Here is a 14,265-nt window from a genome sequence, read left to right as displayed (position 1 = left end):
TTTATTTACATTATCAGTATAAAAATGGAATGTTTCTCAGTTTAGAAGTATAATTCAGTATTAGTGATTATTTGTTGCAGAGGTCGGTCTTGCAGCAAACGCTCCCTCTGATAACACATTCAGTCAGAGTGGTGCATTTATTTAAAGCTAGAGAAAGAAAAAGAAAATAATCAGTCATTCTGAATCATAGAACATAATGCTTTAGCATAATGTGAGCTTTTTTAACAGTTACAGTGTATCACGAAGAACAATGTTAAATTAAATTAAATTTGTATGATTTATTATTAAATTTGTATGATTTATTATTTTTGTTTGACTGTGCTGGTGGGCCACAAATAATACAATTTAAGACGCGGACCGTATAAAATCTGACCTGGCCAGACTTAATCCATATACAAGCATGCTTTTAAAGGCCAAAATTTCAGCCAAATAGTTTGGTAGGGTATCAAATAAAAACTCACGTTAAAGCAAAAGTGTCCTCTAAATGTGTTGTGTAGAAGTAAGAAAGTTACTTGATGAAAAGGTACAAGTACTGCGTTAGTTTTTACATTTTGAAGCCAATAGGCTTGAATATGAGCCTGTAGGGGTGTAAGAGTCATAATTAGTTCATCATTATGTACTTTTTTAAAGCTTAAATCACTCACCCTCCACCAAAAGCAGAGAAAGAACCAGAGTCACAAGCAGGAGCTTCATAATTCTGTAACATATAAAAGGAACAGTGATGTTACTTTCTGCAGACAAAGTTCTTCTGATGTTCCTTATTACTAACTACATGTTTAACATAAAAATAACACAGTTTTCTCAGTACCTATTGCATGACTAATCCAAAAATATATATCTATATATGACAAATAGAGGCATTGTATTTGATTATTCTATCCAAAAAGTGTCCAAGTCCCCAAGCTCTGCACCCTTGTCTACACTAGTCAAAAGCCTGAGAAAATAAATATGTTTTCAGTCTAGACTTAAACATTGAGACTGTGTCCGAATCCCGAACAGAGGCAGGAAGATTATTCCAAAGTTGTGGAGCTTTGTAAGAAAATGCTCTTCCACCAGCCGTGATCTTTTTAATTCTAGGAACTATAAGTAACCCTGCATCTTGTGAGCGAAGTGGGTTGTAGTGATTAATAAGTTCACTCAGATACTGTGGAGCCAGACCATGTAGCGCTTTATAGGTTAGTAAAAGTATTTTGTAATCAATGCAGAATTTAACTGGCAGCCAGTGTAGAGATTATAGAACAGGACTAATATGATCAAATTTTTTAGTTCTAGTTAGCACTGGAGCTGCTGTATTTTGAACTAACTGGAGTTTGTTTATGGATCTACCAGAGCATCCAGTTAGAAGAGCATTACGATAATCCAACCGAGAAGTTATAAACGCATGGATCAGTTTTTCGGTGTCATTAACAGATAGTATATTTCTTATTTTAGAAATATTATGCAAATGATTATTATTATTAAATGATAGAAAGCAACTCTAGTAATATTATTGACGTGTGTATCAAAGGAAAGATCTGAACCTAGTGTGACAGTTTTTTACATCTGGGCTGTGATTAACAGAGAAAGTGTTTAGGTTTAGCACCAGGTTAGACAACTTGTCTCTTGCAGCTTTAGAGCCAACAAGTAAAACCTCTGTTTTATCTGAATTAAGTTATAGAGTGTAAATAATAGCGGTCCCAGTACCGACCCTTGTGGAACACCACACTTTTGTAGTTTCTGAGCATTTATGATTTACATAAACCAATTGAGAGCGGTCAGTCAAATATGATTTAAACCAAGAGAGTGCGAGTCCTTTAACACCTACTGTATTTTCTAGCCTCTCCAGTAAAATGTTATGATCGACCGTATCAAATGCTGCACTAAGATCTAATAGAACAAGAAAAGAGACACATCCATTATCAGAAGACATTAACAACTTGTTAACTACTCTAATTAATGCGGTTTCGGTACTATGCTTGGGTCTAAAACCAGATTGCAATTTTTCATGAATACAATTTTCATTCAAATAAGAACATACAGTAATTGTTTGGAAACGACTTTTTCTAATATCTTAGAGACAAAAGGGAGGTTTGAAATTGGCCTATAATTAGATAAAACATGTGGATCAAGGTTAGGTTTTTTAATCAGGGGTTTAATAACAGCACTTTTAAACAACTTAGGTATGTACCCAAGGCTAAGGGATGCATTGATTAATGTAAGCAGGGGATCTACAATGGCTGGGAGTAAATCTTTAAGTAAACGAGTTGGAACAGGATCGAGTATACACGATGATGACTTTGATGATTTAATCAACGCAGTTAGTTCATTTTGGGAGATTGGATTAAAGTTTCAACATGAACATGAACACTGTTCTACAACTGTTTGACAGTCCAGCCTCTTAGATGCTGTAATTTCTGAACCTGTAGGCCTCTGTATAAATGAAATACTAAACCCCCGAAATATTAACTTGTTGTTATTAGAAAACGAATTGGTTACAGTCTTTAGAGTCAAACAATTTATAAAAATTAGCAGGATTACTGTATTTATTTAAAATGTCATCAAATCATTTTGGTTTGTCCATAATCCTGATGTTGCCTGCAGGTTATACAGAGACCTACAGGTTCAGAAATTACAGCATCTTGGAGGCTGGACTGTCAAACAGTTGTGAAACAGTGTTTATGTTCATGTTGAAACTTTAAGATTCTAGTATAACCCTCTTTGGGTTATAAAGTTAACACTTAAGGTTAACAGAAGCACGTAAGATGGCTGACTCCAGGAGCCACCTGTGATTCAACATCAGATGCACACAGAGCAGGATCACATCTAAAAGCCTGCAACTTAAATCTTCTGTCAAGGGTCACCAAGTTAGCAAGATCATTTACTAAAGTGTTTTCAGTTTGAGTGTGTATAGACATAAGATACTTAACAGCAATAATTGATGTTTCAATTTACCAAAGAGCAAAATCTATTTGCACTGCAAACGCATTGTTTTCTTTGACCACCTCCACTAAATAAACAAATGTTGAATCACATCAATCTCTATTTGTAGTAGTACTAAATAATTATGTACTCACGTGTACTGTATATTGTCACAATATATTTACATGTACTGTATATAGATTTACAGTATATTTACTAAATGTGTATGTTCAATTATTGTTTAATTGTGTCTGGTAAAAGGGAACAACCAATATTTCATGGACTGGGAAAGATATGGCCCAGAAGCAAGTTCCCTGTCAGACAAATGTTGAACCAAGATCTGGGGTGCATTTCCCAAAATGTTTGTGATGCTAAGTACTTCGTAACCAGTGTTGCCAACTTAGCGGCTTTATTTAGTGAGTTTTCAGACCCCCCAGCGACTTTTTTTCAAAAAAGTTATTTTTATTGGAGACTTTTTGAGACTTGGACGTGAAAGCACATATCGCTCTGCAGTTACTGTCCTAAACGAGCAGCGGGTGCTCTGTAGATTTATCCTACCCATCGATTTGTCCTACCGAGCATGCGCACACCTGTTTTTGACTCGTTTAGTGGAACGCCTAAGGTTAGTAATGTGTGGTTTTAGTTTTAATTTCTTTAAAAGTTTAAAGTTTAAGTGTATGTAATGCCGTTATTATGTGACTTATTTTGTATTCTCTTTCAGAACTATGCAAGGTGCTCAAATGAGCTATTCTTGATTGAATACAGTTGAATAACTGTTGTTTATCTAATGCTGTGTTAACGTTTAATTTAACCACGTTTATACATGCCTTGCATGCATGAAAGAGTTTGTTGCTCTGTGTACTCTACTCCATTCATAAAATAAACTCCTACAGGACCCCAACTTAAAAAGTTATGGACCATTCATATATCTGCAAAACCACAATCATGGTAATGACATGGTAGTGTGTGTTGTCCTGATATGAGTGTAGCAGGTGCCACCGTGCTGTTGGGATCTTTTACCCTGTTAGCACTGTCTGTAGCCACACAATGTTATTTATTTATCAATAGACACTTTCTAATAAGAGAATGCTGTTGGCACTTGTCTTGCCTTAGCATTAAGGTCTTTAAAATTCCAACAACACTGCTACATCTAATACACTTATTACAGTACAACACACACTAACATGTTATAACTACAATACCATTTACAAATGATACAATTGTAGAATGGACCAACTGAAGTACGTGCAGATCTTTATTGTACAATTAAACTGTTTTATTTACATTATCAGTATAAAAATGGAATGTTTCTCAGTTTAGAAGTATAATTCAGTATTAGTGATTATTTGTTGCAGAGGTCGGTCTTGCAGCAAACGCTCCCTCTGATAACACATTCAGTCAGAGTGGTGCATTTATTTAAAGCTAGAGAAAGAAAAAGAAAATAATCAGTCATTCTGAATCATAGAACATAATGCTTTAGCATAATGTGAGCTTTTTTAACAGTTACAGTGTATCACGAAGAACAATGTTAAATTAAATTAAATTTGTATGATTTATTATTAAATTTGTATGATTTATTATTTTTGTTTGACTGTGCTGGTGGGCCACAAATAATACAATTTAAGACGCGGACCGTATAAAATCTGACCTGGCCAGACTTAATCCATATACAAGCATGCTTTTAAAGGCCAAAATTTCAGCCAAATAGTTTGGTAGGGTATCAAATAAAAACTCACGTTAAAGCAAAAGTGTCCTCTAAATGTGTTGTGTAGAAGTAAGAAAGTTACTTGATGAAAAGGTACAAGTACTGCGTTAGTTTTTACATTTTGAAGCCAATAGGCTTGAATATGAGCCTGTAGGGGTGTAAGAGTCATAATTAGTTCATCATTATGTACTTTTTTAAAGCTTAAATCACTCACCCTCCACCAAAAGCAGAGAAAGAACCAGAGTCACAAGCAGGAGCTTCATAATTCTGTAACATATAAAAGGAACAGTGATGTTACTTTCTGCAGACAAAGTTCTTCTGATGTTCCTTATTACTAACTACATGTTTAACATAAAAATAACACAGTTTTCTCAGTACCTATTGCATGACTAATCCAAAAATATATATCTATATATGACAAATAGAGGCATTGTATTTGATTATTCTATCCAAAAAGTGTCCAAGTCCCCAAGCTCTGCACCCTTGTCTACACTAGTCAAAAGCCTGAGAAAATAAATATGTTTTCAGTCTAGACTTAAACATTGAGACTGTGTCCGAATCCCGAACAGAGGCAGGAAGATTATTCCAAAGTTGTGGAGCTTTGTAAGAAAATGCTCTTCCACCAGCCCTGATCTTTTTAATTCTAGGAACTATAAGTAACCCTGCATCTTGTGAGCGAAGTGGGTTGTAGTGATTAATAAGTTCACTCAGATACTGTGGAGCCAGACCATGTAGCGCTTTATAGGTTAGTAAAAGTATTTTGTAATCAATGCAGAATTTAACTGGCAGCCAGTGTAGAGATTATAGAACAGGACTAATATGATCAAATTTTTTAGTTCTAGTTAGCACTGGAGCTGCTGTATTTTGAACTAACTGGAGTTTGTTTATGGATCTACCAGAGCATCCAGTTAGAAGAGCATTACGATAATCCAACCGAGAAGTTATAAACGCATGGATCAGTTTTTCGGTGTCATTAACAGATAGTATATTTCTTATTTTAGAAATATTATGCAAATGATTATTATTATTAAATGATAGAAAGCAACTCTAGTAATATTATTGACGTGTGTATCAAAGGAAAGATCTGAACCTAGTGTGACAGTTTTTTACATCTGGGCTGTGATTAACAGAGAAAGTGTTTAGGTTTAGCACCAGGTTAGACAACTTGTCTCTTGCAGCTTTAGAGCCAACAAGTAAAACCTCTGTTTTATCTGAATTAAGTTATAGAGTGTAAATAATAGCGGTCCCAGTACCGACCCTTGTGGAACACCACACTTTTGTAGTTTCTGAGCATTTATGATTTACATAAACCAATTGAGAGCGGTCAGTCAAATATGATTTAAACCAAGAGAGTGCGAGTCCTTTAACACCTACTGTATTTTCTAGCCTCTCCAGTAAAATGTTATGATCGACCGTATCAAATGCTGCACTAAGATCTAATAGAACAAGAAAAGAGACACATCCATTATCAGAAGACATTAACAACTTGTTAACTACTCTAATTAATGCGGTTTCGGTACTATGCTTGGGTCTAAAACCAGATTGCAATTTTTCATGAATACAATTTTCATTCAAATAAGAACATACAGTAATTGTTTGGAAACGACTTTTTCTAATATCTTAGAGACAAAAGGGAGGTTTGAAATTGGCCTATAATTAGATAAAACATGTGGATCAAGGTTAGGTTTTTTAATCAGGGGTTTAATAACAGCACTTTTAAACAACTTAGGTATGTACCCAAGGCTAAGGGATGCATTGATTAATGTAAGCAGGGGATCTACAATGGCTGGGAGTAAATCTTTAAGTAAACGAGTTGGAACAGGATCGAGTATACACGATGATGACTTTGATGATTTAATCAACGCAGTTAGTTCATTTTGGGAGATTGGATTAAAGTTTCAACATGAACATGAACACTGTTCTACAACTGTTTGACAGTCCAGCCTCTTAGATGCTGTAATTTCTGAACCTGTAGGCCTCTGTATAAATGAAATACTAAACCCCCGAAATATTAACTTGTTGTTATTAGAAAACGAATTGGTTACAGTCTTTAGAGTCAAACAATTTATAAAAATTAGCAGGATTACTGTATTTATTTAAAATGTCATCAAATCATTTTGGTTTGTCCATAATCCTGATGTTGCCTGCAGGTTATACAGAGACCTACAGGTTCAGAAATTACAGCATCTTGGAGGCTGGACTGTCAAACAGTTGTGAAACAGTGTTTATGTTCATGTTGAAACTTTAAGATTCTAGTATAACCCTCTTTGGGTTATAAAGTTAACACTTAAGGTTAACAGAAGCACGTAAGATGGCTGACTCCAGGAGCCACCTGTGATTCAACATCAGATGCACACAGAGCAGGATCACATCTAAAAGCCTGCAACTTAAATCTTCTGTCAAGGGTCACCAAGTTAGCAAGATCATTTACTAAAGTGTTTTCAGTTTGAGTGTGTATAGACATAAGATACTTAACAGCAATAATTGATGTTTCAATTTACCAAAGAGCAAAATCTATTTGCACTGCAAACGCATTGTTTTCTTTGACCACCTCCACTAAATAAACAAATGTTGAATCACATCAATCTCTATTTGTAGTAGTACTAAATAATTATGTACTCACGTGTACTGTATATTGTCACAATATATTTACATGTACTGTATATAGATTTACAGTATATTTACTAAATGTGTATGTTCAATTATTGTTTAATTGTGTCTGGTAAAAGGGAACAACCAATATTTCATGGACTGGGAAAGATATGGCCCAGAAGCAAGTTCCCTGTCAGACAAATGTTGAACCAAGATCTGGGGTGCATTTCCCAAAATGTTTGTGATGCTAAGTACTTCGTAACCAGTGTTGCCAACTTAGCGGCTTTATTTAGTGAGTTTTCAGACCCCCCAGCGACTTTTTTTCAAAAAAGTTATTTTTATTGGAGACTTTTTGAGACTTGGACGTGAAAGCACATATCGCTCTGCAGTTACTGTCCTAAACGAGCAGCGGGTGCTCTGTAGATTTATCCTACCCATCGATTTGTCCTACCGAGCATGCGCACACCTGTTTTTGACTCGTTTAGTGGAACGCCTAAGGTTAGTAATGTGTGGTTTTAGTTTTAATTTCTTTAAAAGTTTAAAGTTTAAGTGTATGTAATGCTGTTATTATGTGACTTATTTTGTATTCTCTTTCAGAACTATGCAAGGTGCTCAAATGAGCTATTCTTGATTGAATACAGTTGAATAACTGTTGTTTATCTAATGCTGTGTTAACGTTTAATTTAACCACGTTTATACATGCCTTGCATGCATGAAAGAGTTTGTTGCTCTGTGTACTCTACTCCATTCATAAAATAAACTCCTACAGGACCCCAACTTAAAAAGTTATGGACCATTCATATATCTGCAAAACCACAATCATGGTAATGACATGGTAGTGTGTGTTGTCCTGATATGAGTGTAGCAGGTGCCACCGTGCTGTTGGGATCTTTTACCCTGTTAGCACTGTCTGTAGCCACACAATGTTATTTATTTATCAATAGACACTTTCTAATAAGAGAATGCTGTTGGCACTTGTCTTGCCTTAGCATTAAGGTCTTTAAAATTCCAACAACACTGCTACATCTAATACACTTATTACAGTACAACACACACTAACATGTTATAACTACAATACCATTTACAAATGATACAATTGTAGAATGGACCAACTGAAGTACGTGCAGATCTTTATTGTACAATTAAACTGTTTTATTTACATTATCAGTATAAAAATGGAATGTTTCTCAGTTTAGAAGTATAATTCAGTATTAGTGATTATTTGTTGCAGAGGTCGGTCTTGCAGCAAACGCTCCCTCTGATAACACATTCAGTCAGAGTGGTGCATTTATTTAAAGCTAGAGAAAGAAAAAGAAAATAATCAGTCATTCTGAATCATAGAACATAATGCTTTAGCATAATGTGAGCTTTTTTAACAGTTACAGTGTATCACGAAGAACAATGTTAAATTAAATTAAATTTGTATGATTTATTATTAAATTTGTATGATTTATTATTTTTGTTTGACTGTGCTGGTGGGCCACAAATAATACAATTTAAGACGCGGACCGTATAAAATCTGACCTGGCCAGACTTAATCCATATACAAGCATGCTTTTAAAGGCCAAAATTTCAGCCAAATAGTTTGGTAGGGTATCAAATAAAAACTCACGTTAAAGCAAAAGTGTCCTCTAAATGTGTTGTGTAGAAGTAAGAAAGTTACTTGATGAAAAGGTACAAGTACTGCGTTAGTTTTTACATTTTGAAGCCAATAGGCTTGAATATGAGCCTGTAGGGGTGTAAGAGTCATAATTAGTTCATCATTATGTACTTTTTTAAAGCTTAAATCACTCACCCTCCACCAAAAGCAGAGAAAGAACCAGAGTCACAAGCAGGAGCTTCATAATTCTGTAACATATAAAAGGAACAGTGATGTTACTTTCTGCAGACAAAGTTCTTCTGATGTTCCTTATTACTAACTACATGTTTAACATAAAAATAACACAGTTTTCTCAGTACCTATTGCATGACTAATCCAAAAATATATATCTATATATGACAAATAGAGGCATTGTATTTGATTATTCTATCCAAAAAGTGTCCAAGTCCCCAAGCTCTGCACCCTTGTCTACACTAGTCAAAAGCCTGAGAAAATAAATATGTTTTCAGTCTAGACTTAAACATTGAGACTGTGTCCGAATCCCGAACAGAGGCAGGAAGATTATTCCAAAGTTGTGGAGCTTTGTAAGAAAATGCTCTTCCACCAGCCGTGATCTTTTTAATTCTAGGAACTATAAGTAACCCTGCATCTTGTGAGCGAAGTGGGTTGTAGTGATTAATAAGTTCACTCAGATACTGTGGAGCCAGACCATGTAGCGCTTTATAGGTTAGTAAAAGTATTTTGTAATCAATGCGGAATTTAACTGGCAGCCAGTGTAGAGATTATAGAACAGGACTAATATGATCAAATTTTTTAGTTCTAGTTAGCACTGGAGCTGCTGTATTTTGAACTAACTGGAGTTTGTTTATGGATCTACCAGAGCATCCAGTTAGAAGAGCATTACGATAATCCAACCGAGAAGTTATAAACGCATGGATCAGTTTTTCGGTGTCATTAACAGATAGTATATTTCTTATTTTAGAAATATTATGCAAATGATTATTATTATTAAATGATAGAAAGCAACTCTAGTAATATTATTGACGTGTGTATCAAAGGAAAGATCTGAACCTAGTGTGACAGTTTTTTACATCTGGGCTGGGATTAACAGAGAAAGTGTTTAGGTTTAGCACCAGGTTAGACAACTTGTCTCTTGCAGCTTTAGAGCCAACAAGTAAAACCTCTGTTTTATCTGAATTAAGTTATAGAGTGTAAATAATAGCGGTCCCAGTACCGACCCTTGTGGAACACCACACTTTTGTAGTTTCCGAGCATTTATGATTTACATAAACCAATTGAGAGCGGTCAGTCAAATATGATTGAAACCAAGAGAGTGCGAGTCCTTTAACACCTACTGTATTTTCTAGCCTCTCCAGTAAAATGTTATGATCGACCGTATCAAATGCTGCACTAAGATCTAATAGAACAAGAAAAGAGACACATCCATTATCAGAAGACATTAACAACTTGTTAACTACTCTAATTAATGCGGTTTCGGTACTATGCTTGGGTCTAAAACCAGATTGCAATTTTTCATGAATACAATTTTCATTCAAATAAGAACATACAGTAATTGTTTGGAAACGACTTTTCTAATATCTTAGAGACAAAAGGGAGGTTTGAAATTGGCCTATAATTAGATAAAACATGTGGATCAAGGTTAGGTTTTTTAATCAGGGGTTTAATAACAGCACTTTTAAACAACTTAGGTATGTACCCAAGGCTAAGGGATGCATTGATTAATGTAAGCAGGGGATCTACAATGGCTGGGAGTAAATCTTTAAGTAAACGAGTTGGAACAGGATCGAGTATACACGATGATGACTTTGATGATTTAATCAACGCAGTTAGTTCATTTTGGGAGATTGGATTAAAGTTTCAACATGAACATGAACACTGTTCTACAACTGTTTGACAGTCCAGCCTCTTAGATGCTGTAATTTCTGAACCTGTAGGCCTCTGTATAAATGAAATACTAAACCCCCGAAATATTAACTTGTTGTTATTAGAAAACGAATTGGTTACAGTCTTTAGAGTCAAACAATTTATAAAAATTAGCAGGGTTACTGTATTTATTTAAAATGTCATCAAATCATTTTGGTTTGTCCATAATCCTGATGTTGCCTGCAGGTTATACAGAGACCTACAGGTTCAGAAATTACAGCATCTTGGAGGCTGGACTGTCAAACAGTTGTGAAACAGTGTTTATGTTCATGTTGAAACTTTAAGATTCTAGTATAACCCTCTTTGGGTTATAAAGTTAACACTTAAGGTTAACAGAAGCACGTAAGATGGCTGACTCCAGGAACCACCTGTGATTCAACATCAGATGCACACAGAGCAGGATCACATCTAAAAGCCTGCAACTTAAATCTTCTGTCAAGGGTCACCAAGTTAGCAAGATCATTTACTAAAGTGTTTTCAGTTTGAGTGTGTATAGACATAAGATACTTAACAGCAATAATTGATGTTTCAATTTACCAAAGAGCAAAATCTATTTGCACTGCAAACGCATTGTTTCCTTTGACCACCTCCACTAAATAAACAAATGTTGAATCACATCAATCTCTATTTGTAGTAGTACTAAATAATTATGTACTCACGTGTACTGTATATTGTCACAATATATTTACATGTACTGTATATAGATTTACAGTATATTTACTAAATGTGTATGTTCAATTATTGTTTAATTGTGTCTGGTAAAAGGGAACAACCAATATTTCATGGACTGGGAAAGATATGGCCCAGAAGCAAGTTCCCTGTCAGACAAATGTTGAACCAAGATCTGGGGTGCATTTCCCAAAATGTTTGTGATGCTAAGTACTTCGTAACCAGTGTTGCCAACTTAGCGGCTTTATTTAGTGAGTTTTCAGACCCCCCAGCGACTTATCGCTCTGCAGTTACTGTCCTAAACGAGCAGCGGGTGCTCTGTAGATTTATCCTACCCATCGATTTGTCCTACCGAGCATGCGCACACCTGTTTTTGACTCGTTTAGTGGAACGCCTAAGGTTAGTAATGTGTGGTTTTAGTTTTAATTTCTTTAAAAGTTTAAAGTTTAAGTGTATGTAATGCCGTTATTATGTGACTTATTTTGTATTCTCTTTCAGAACTATGCAAGGTGCTCAAATGAGCTATTCTTGATTGAATACAGTTGAATAACTGTTGTTTATCTAATGCTGTGTTAACGTTTAATTTAACCACGTTTATACATGCCTTGCATGCATGAAAGAGTTTGTTGCTCTGTGTACTCTACTCCATTCATAAAATAAACTCCTACAGGACCCCAACTTAAAAAGTTATGGACCATTCATATATCTGCAAAACCACAATCATGGTAATGACATGGTAGTGTGTGTTGTCCTGATATGAGTGTAGCAGGTGCCACCGTGCTGTTGGGATCTTTTACCCTGTTAGCACTGTCTGTAGCCACACAATGTTATTTATTTATCAATAGACACTTTCTAATAAGAGAATGCTGTTGGCACTTGTCTTGCCTTAGCATTAAGGTCTTTAAAATTCCAACAACACTGCTACATCTAATACACTTATTACAGTACAACACACACTAACATGTTATAACTACAATACCATTTACAAATGATACAATTGTAGAATGGACCAACTGAAGTACGTGCAGATCTTTATTGTACAATTAAACTGTTTTATTTACATTATCAGTATAAAAATGGAATGTTTCTCAGTTTAGAAGTATAATTCAGTATTAGTGATTATTTGTTGCAGAGGTCGGTCTTGCAGCAAACGCTCCCTCTGATAACACATTCAGTCAGAGTGGTGCATTTATTTAAAGCTAGAAAAAGAAAAAGAAAATAATCAGTCATTCTGAATCATAGAACATAATGCTTTAGCATAATGCGAGCTTTTTAAACAGTTACGTATATAGCTCATGTCATCATTTTGCAAACTATTTAAAATGTCAAATTTAGAGTAATGCTAGCCATTCATCACTGAGGTCCGGCTTCAAATCCCAGCTGTGCTTTTGGCCGACCAGGCATCTACACAGACATGATAGGCTAGTTTTAGGATTATTGTGCTGAACAGTGTAGCCATTCAGAGGTGCAGTTTTCAGTAAGCTCTCAGTGACAAGCCCAAGATTAGATTAAAATAAAGAGGGTTGCATCAGTAAAAAGCAAAAAAGAGCAATTAGACTGTTGATTTCTCTGGGCTCTGAGGCATCTAAGATGGACCATCACAGAATTTTGAAACAAAAAAAGCGACAACAACGACATCTTAAGAAGTGCAGGAATGGATGTTTATTAATAAATGAAATGAAGTTGAGCAGACAAAACTGCAATAAAATAAAAGTCAAAGTAAATGTAAGAAATTTAGTATTTTTTATTATTTACATTTTTCATGCTGTCCCAACTTTTTCTGATTTGGGGTTGTAGATTAGGAACCTGACCTTTACACACTCTTCTTGTTAATCCACCATCAAACCATATAGTTTAAACAATTTCCTTACAGAAAACTACATATAGTCAACTACAGAGTAAAAGCTATATAAAAATGTCTTAATAATAAAACATACCACGGCCAGTCATGGTATTTACTGCTGTCTTCATGCATATGTTTCCATAAGTGCAAGTTTCAGATGTACATGTGAGGTCATTCACATCACGCTTGACACACTGAAGAGCAGAACCTGTAACAAAGTAAGCACATAAGAAATTGATATAATAAAGCAATAAGCCACGAGAGGCCGTGCATTACTGTGATTTTATAAAGCATAGCAGTAACGCACGGTCTCGAGTGGCTTATTGCTTTTATAAAACGGCGGTCAACATAAAATACAATAAATACAACAATGTTTAATTCATAAATGTATTTATTGTGTATAAACTTACAATAAAGCATTCTTCCGCGACGCAAGGTAGTTCGATTAACAGTGTTGCTAGGCAACATGAGGGCGAACATAACATTATTTTTTTCTTTTCAGTGGCGTATTAATATGGAATGATGTGAGGTGGTCATAGGTGTGCGTTTATCGGGGATTTTACAACGGCTTCGAACGCGGCTCAGCCAATCAGATTTTAGGACCGTAACTATCCGTTTTATAATTGTATAATAATAATTTTATAAATGGATCACATTCAACAGGCAGGTTGTGGCAAGTTAATGGCATTGTGTGGAATATGTTCTACCTTATACAAGCAACAGTGGGTGATGATGTTGAATATGATGATCATCAGCTATGATGAGTGCAATGCAGGGCCTCAGGAACACCTTCCATTGCAAAAATGTAGATCCATATGCAAGCATGCTTTTGAAGGCCAAAATTACAGCCAAAGAGTTAGGTAGGGTATCAAATAAAACCTCAAGTTTAAGTAAAAGTGTTCTCTAATTGTGTTGTGTAGAAGTAAGTTACTTATAAAAAGGAACTCAAGTACTGCATTAGTTTTTACATTTTAAAGTCAATAGGCCGGAATATGAGTCTATAGGTGTGTAAGA

This window comes from Trichomycterus rosablanca, unplaced genomic scaffold, assembly GCF_030014385.1.
Source record: "Trichomycterus rosablanca isolate fTriRos1 unplaced genomic scaffold, fTriRos1.hap1 scaffold_139, whole genome shotgun sequence".
NCBI classification, from domain to species: Eukaryota; Metazoa; Chordata; class Actinopteri; order Siluriformes; family Trichomycteridae; genus Trichomycterus; species Trichomycterus rosablanca.
This window is presented reverse-complemented; position numbering follows the sequence as displayed.